The sequence below is a fragment of the Nannospalax galili genome, unplaced genomic scaffold (assembly GCF_000622305.1).
Source record: "Nannospalax galili isolate Female #2095 unplaced genomic scaffold, S.galili_v1.0 scaffold795, whole genome shotgun sequence".
NCBI classification, from domain to species: domain Eukaryota; kingdom Metazoa; phylum Chordata; class Mammalia; order Rodentia; family Spalacidae; genus Nannospalax; species Nannospalax galili.
In genome coordinates, this window is record NW_008336391.1 from 545,415 (window position 1) to 552,199 (window position 6,785).

Sequence of the window (6,785 nt, forward strand, 5' to 3'; positions counted from 1 at the left end):
TCTCCCCCTCCTCCCTAGCCCAGCCCACCCCCAGTCAAGTGGTCTTATGCCAATTTGGACAGGTATTTAAATCTCCAAGAGGATAAGACAGGTAAGTCTGGGGTCATTTGTCTGTAGCTGCTCTGTGAGACACAATAAATTATAATCACAAAGACCAGCATTCTTGAGGTATTCTAACTGCTTGCTATGTATGCCCTCGAGGAATCTACCATGATAGTTCACACATACACATTAAGAGAGGAAGGGAACGCATAAATGCATGAAAGATGGTCAGAGTGGGTTCCCTGCTCCCCCTCATTCTCTGCAGGGGAATGGCTGGAACTCAGGGCACATGGGTATCAATGTGTGAAGCAGGCCAGGACTCTTCATTCTGTTTGGTGAATGCACTGTGTGGACTACTTTTTGAGGTTTCCCTTGGAAGAAAGTCTAAGGATGCAGATTTTAAATTCTTCTCTGGAATTACTGTCTTGTGAAGAACAGACAATGAAAATATTAACCTATAGCTAAATTACAACCTCTTAAAGGACCTCAGCTCTGAGCATTTTCTGCTATTGGAAGATGCATTGACTCCTGGCCTGATAACTTTGTTGAATGACGAGGCTTTCTATAGCATGAGAATGCAAAAGTATGGTTCAGTCATCAGCTCTTCTCATTTCCATGCCTTTGTGTAGAGATTGCTACTCTATTTTTCATGTTATCGTTTTTAAATGTTTTTTAAAAATATTTTAAAAGTATTTTATTATTTTTATTTTATGTGTATGTGTATATTGCCTGCTTGTAGGTAAGTGCACCTGTGTCGTACAATGCCCACAGAAGACAAAAAAGGTTGTTGGATCCCCTAGGACTGGAATTACAGATAGTTGTTAGCTGCCATGTGGGTGCTGGGATTCGAACCTGGGTCTTCTGCAAGAACAGTTAGTGTTCTTAACCGTTGGGCCTTCTCTCCAGCCCCCTCATGTTATCATTATAAAAGGGACTGGGTTGAGGAGGCAAAGCTTTTAGATGTCATTCTATGCTAGTTCAAATGTTAATGTAGTGATAACTGTGCAGTTTATAGTTTGTGATAAATGGTTGCCAGTATTAAACTGTCCAATAAAAATATACTCTGCTACATTTTAGGATGGAGGCCAGAGAATACAATGCTTTGCTTTGGGTTGTTTTGGAATAAAGATAGGGGGCAGGAATTGATAGATGATTTCAGAATAATGGTATTGTCAGAATTGATTAATCAGAAGAATGTATAGTCCTCTTCACCTCACCATGAAGTTAATTCCTAATAAGATACATATTAAAATGCTTTAACTTACTTATCATTTTAGGAGGGAGATTGTGGAGACCTTAGTGAAAGGATAAGTTTTCCATGATTGGCATCTGTCCCTTAATCTTATGATTAATGATAATCACCGAAGAGAAAAGTTTGCAAGAATGTTGCTTAGAAAGGTCCTGTTAATTTTAGGGGGAAATCATAATGAGTGACATATTCCATTGTGGGAACTTGATGTCTCCCTAATCCTCCCCCCAACACCCATGGAACTAGCCTGTGAACTTTATGACCCGGGGATTGGAAGACCTAGAGACAGGATATAAGTGAAACTGTATGGGTAAATGTAGGTGGTTGTCAAGATCCTAGCTTTTTTTGAGAGAGGAGGGTAGGAGTTCACAGGTGTTCAGTATATTATTTGTAACATGTTATTATGTTGTTATTAAAGTCTTTTTTCTGCTTTGCTTCCAGCCATCAATGTAGAGCAAGAGATCTCCACAGAGTATTTACTGTTAAATGTCACCTATACAGACCCTGTGTTATATATAAGTGTCTCCGTGCACCTCTGCAACACATGGTAATCTATAACAGCTACCTGCAGGCATTTTTGAAGCAGCTATGACATAAATCCTAAATGAGAAAGTTTGTATGTAGAAAATATTTTTGAACACAATTACATGAAGTAAATATGTATATTCATGTATATATATAAAATACATATATAATAAGCTGTCTTATAATATTAATTTTAGTATTTAGCACACACATACATATATGTTATGTATTTATATAAAGATTTTTATTTCCAAAATGCTTGCCATAACTAATTTTATTCTGAAGTTCATAATCACTCTGCATAGAGGTTACATGACCTGCCCAAACTCACACTTAATAAGTGTCAAGGCCAAGACTAGCCATGAAGTTTCCTGACACTTAGCCAAGAGTTCTTTCCACTCCAACAGCTGTCAGTAGCTACTGGGAAGGCCAGGGGAAGAGACTGATTTGTCATTTCTGACACTGAGAATGACAGGTAGTTTTTTTGTAGGTTGGCTGGTCCAGCGCAGGCCTGTCAGTGTCTGTGGTAAGTTACAGGGGCCAGGATGTATGACAACTTTGATTATCTTCTGCCTGTGTTATTGTGTATCCTGCTACCATCTGTGCTCTAGCTGTTTTGTGTTTTACATCATTTTTATTTACACTTTTGATCATACCAATGCAAGATACCCTGTCACCAAAGGTATGCAAAACTGTAACCTTGAATCGTATCTTTCCCCAGTTCCCCAGGAATGGCACAACATCATGACAAAGTTTTACTTTCATTAGTCAAAAACTTATTTGCCACTTAATGATTACAATAATAAAGATCGACATTATTATGTCAAGGTTAAAAATCAGTGAACCGTCTCTGTTTTATAGGACATTTTCTTTTAGGATCTCCCATTTATCTGATTTATGGTTATGTCCAATATCAGAAGTAAGGTAAATTAAAACATCGTTAGATTATTCATCCAGGATTCATTGACAGAATTAGGAAGAAATAAAAACAACTGCTACTTTGTCACAAACAACAACAGTAATCACAATAAAAACCAAGTTGACAATTAAGAATTAGCTATTCAAAATAAAAGTACTGTCTATCATACCAAACAAGGAGAGGTCCTTGGTAATGGCCTTGACGTGGTGGTGAGCATGTTTGAAGTTCAGGTAACACATCAGTGTATTATTTTTAAATCTGTTACATAAATTTCACAAACAACTTTTTTTCTTGAAAAATAAGGAAAACCTTTAAAATAAATAAAATAAAAATAAGGAAAATCTTCGGGCTTTCAGGTGAGATGCTATAACAAAGACCCTCCCCCTTCCAGAGGTACTGGCTTACATAGATAAATGTGCATTCTCGTGTGATAGTCTTGCCTTTCCAAGTGGCATACTGTGTCTGTTCCTCGGCGTCATCACTCAGGTCTCTTTCTTACCTCTGCAGTGGCGTTCCCTGAGTATCACACTCCTCCACATTACTGAAGCTGGATCACTACTGTGTCTATGTTACAAGTCACATAAAAGAACTAGGAGAGAGTCCAAGGCAAGTGTCTGTAAGATGATGATGCAGAAATGACACTTGTCAGTTCTACAGCCTCATCACATGAACATACCTAGCTTCAAGGGATGCTGGGAAATGTAGTCTCTAGCTGGGAGTCCAGTCTACTGAAAAAATGGGGTGGAAGAAATACTGGAGAGTGGAGCTAGGTAGATTCAGTTACTAATTTCTAGAGGATGTGGCAGCTAGCAGCATCTACAATAGCTATGAAATACAAAACAAAATACATTTACCCAAGTAGGGATAATGACATCATTGAAAGACAATAAGACAATGGACTATCACTGGGAGCACTTGAGTTCTTTAAATATTATAATTTGAAGTTTTCTGTCTACTGCCTCCTTAGAGCAAAACATATGCAGGTCACCTCTTCTCTGCACGAAGGGTTAATTGTGCCGGCTTTATTTTTCATGAGACCATATGAAGGGAAAACTAGTTTTAATGCAATACAAGTAGATTAGAGGCATCTCACTCTTTTTAGACAAGATTTCCTTATAGCCTCCAAATGGGCTGTAACTTGCTATGTAGACCAGGCTGGCCTCTGTTTCACAGAGATCTTCCTGCCTCTGCCTCCCGAGTGCTGGAATTAAAACTCATACACCACCATGCCCAGAAAGATGTTATTTTTAATATTATTGAATAATAAACTTTTCTAAATAAACCCCAACTTTCCAAATAATGAAAACTTGGTATTCAAAATTTCATCTTAAAAGAACTATGGCATCTTTTGCATGTGTGTGTGGTATTTACTAAAGAGTTATATGTATTTTACTATATACATTAAATTCAGTTGAAATTAACTTATTCTTTCTTGCATTGATTTCCTATTGTATACCAGCTTTGCATGTGGTTTACAGTTTAATCTTCCCAACAGCTCACTGAAGAGGCTATATTTTCCTTATTTTGCATTTGAAGAAAACAAGGGCCAAGCAGTTTAGGCATTACATTAGTTATTTTGTTGTTTTTCTGTTGTTGATGGAATATCTGAAAGAAACAACTTGAATTTATTTGGGGTCACAGTTTGAAGACACACTCCATTGTGGAAGAGAGTTTTTTGGTGGTTGGGCTTTGTCCATGGTGACCACAGCTTACAGCTTTGCTTGGAGTCCTCAGTGGATCAGGAAGCACAGAGCTAGGGCCAGAATCAGAACTGGCATAGAACCCCTAAAGTCCTGCCCCTAGAGCCCTGTGTCTATCATGTCAGCCCCATGTCCAAATTGTTCTACAACTTCCTAAAACAGAATCACAAGCTGGGTACCACATGAGTAGGAGGGAAAATTTTTTATATTCTAATAATAACATTCTGTCCCTGGCCTTCATAGGCTCATGGTCATCTAACAATGGAAAATGCACTCAGTCCAACTTCAAAATATCCAGTAGTCTTAATGGTGTTTACTCTGCTCAAAAGTACAAAGTTCAAAGTGTCTTCTGGGACTTAAGGCAGTCTCTTAACTGTGAGCCCCTGTAATAGCAAAATCCAAGTTACATACTTCCAATATAAAATGGCATGAAGTAAACGTTCCCTTTCCAAAAGGGACGAACAAGAGGATAACAAGACATGATCAGACCAGTGCAAGAATTAAAACTCTGAAGCTCCGCATCTGGAGCTTGTGGTGGCATCATCTAAGTCCCAGTTAGCTTGGGTGGCCCCGCCACTGCCCCACCACCTACAACACACATGTGCTGTCCCTTAAGCCAACTCTATTCAGTTCCTGAAGTTTTCTTTGGCAGATTTTCCATATCCTGGCATTTTCAAATATCTTGAGGTCTCCATTGCCATGTATACTCTTCACTTTCACAGCTTTACACATCAGCCTCCCAGGGCCTCTCTTCAGGGAACTCAATTGCACTACATATTTTCTGCCCTTCAGCTATTTTCTGAAGCCGTGGCCCAAGCCTCCATGAGCCTGTAACTCTTTCATTCAGCATGTCTGCAAAATCAGCACCATAGTATGGACAATGCCAAGTTCTGCTGCCGGCTCAAATGCAGCTTGGCCCTCTTGGCTGCAACAACCTCAGAGTGACTATGAGACTCAGCCTGGGAACACATATCCCCAGGCAATCCTCTTGGAGCAGGATGCCCTGAAACCCCTGTCTTCTCAGGCACGTTCTTTTCAGGCACTCTCCTCTGAAATGTATTTTTAAGCAATGGGACTTTTGATAGGGGAGTCAAGGCACCCTCCTGTTGTCTCTCAGCAAAGTACACCATCTCCCTTTAATGACACCAATCTCAAAGATCATAGCTGATTTGTCCACACCTGACCTGTCTCCAATTAACTGGAATTACATTAGTTTCCTTTACAATCACATTTTTTACATCTTTCCGCTCCACTTTTCTACTATCACTAAAAATCTGACTAAAAGTAGCACTAAAACCGCCACAGACTTAATGATCTGCAGTCTTGAAATTTCTTCCATCAAACATTTTTTTTAAATTACTTCTCTTTCAGATTTCCAGGGCATGGAAAAAATACCTAAATTCTTTGCTAGACTCTAACATGAATGACCTCTAGCATAATTCCTCATCGAATCTTTGTTCCTTGCTGAAACCTCATATGTCTGGACCTCAGTGTCTACATTTCTATCCATTCTGGTCTTCTGCATGCCTACCAGAATTGCCCAGAAAGCTCTGCTTATAGCATTCTAGGGATCGTCCCTCCCAAGCTCCAAATTCTTCTGTATTCCACCACAAATCAGTTGTGAAACCCTATGAACCTCATGGTCGTGTTTACACCATGCTGTCACTTCTTAGCACTTACCTTCTAAGTTAATCTTTTTCATCACTGTGACAGAATGCCTGATAGAAACAAATTAATGGAAGAAGAATTTATTTTCATTCATGGTTTGAAAGAGTATAGTCCAGCCTGGTCTCAAGAAGGCATGGGAGCCAGGGCTCTGTCCATGGTGCCAAGAAGTTGCAGCATGACTTGCATATCAGTTGACCTGGAAGCAGACAGCTCAGGTCAGAAGAGGAGCCAGTCTGTAACTCTCAAGTCCTGGTGCTGGTCTCACATCTGTCAGCTAGACCCCATGTCTGAGAAGCTCTACAACCTCTGAGGACCATGTGTTCAAACCATGAGGCTGATATTTCACCTTCGAACCACAGCAAGTAGCATAACTAACTAGGTACAAACCCTAGTTAGTGATGTACCTTCCAGCATACTCTCTCAATTTTCTTTATCAAATATTGATTATGCAACATTGATGGGTCAGGCAGTAAGTCAGACATTTTTGTATGCCTTACTCCTATTTAACCTCATAACGATTCCCTGAAGTAACCCCCCTCCCCATTTTATGGAGTGCAGCTATGGTTCAGATTGGGAATGTATTTTACATTACAGTGTAGAGCAGTGGGTCAAACAGACAAATCTTTCCACTTGGAACTGACCTTTACAGGTAGCCACTTCCAGTGGGCTCCAACTTAGAGAC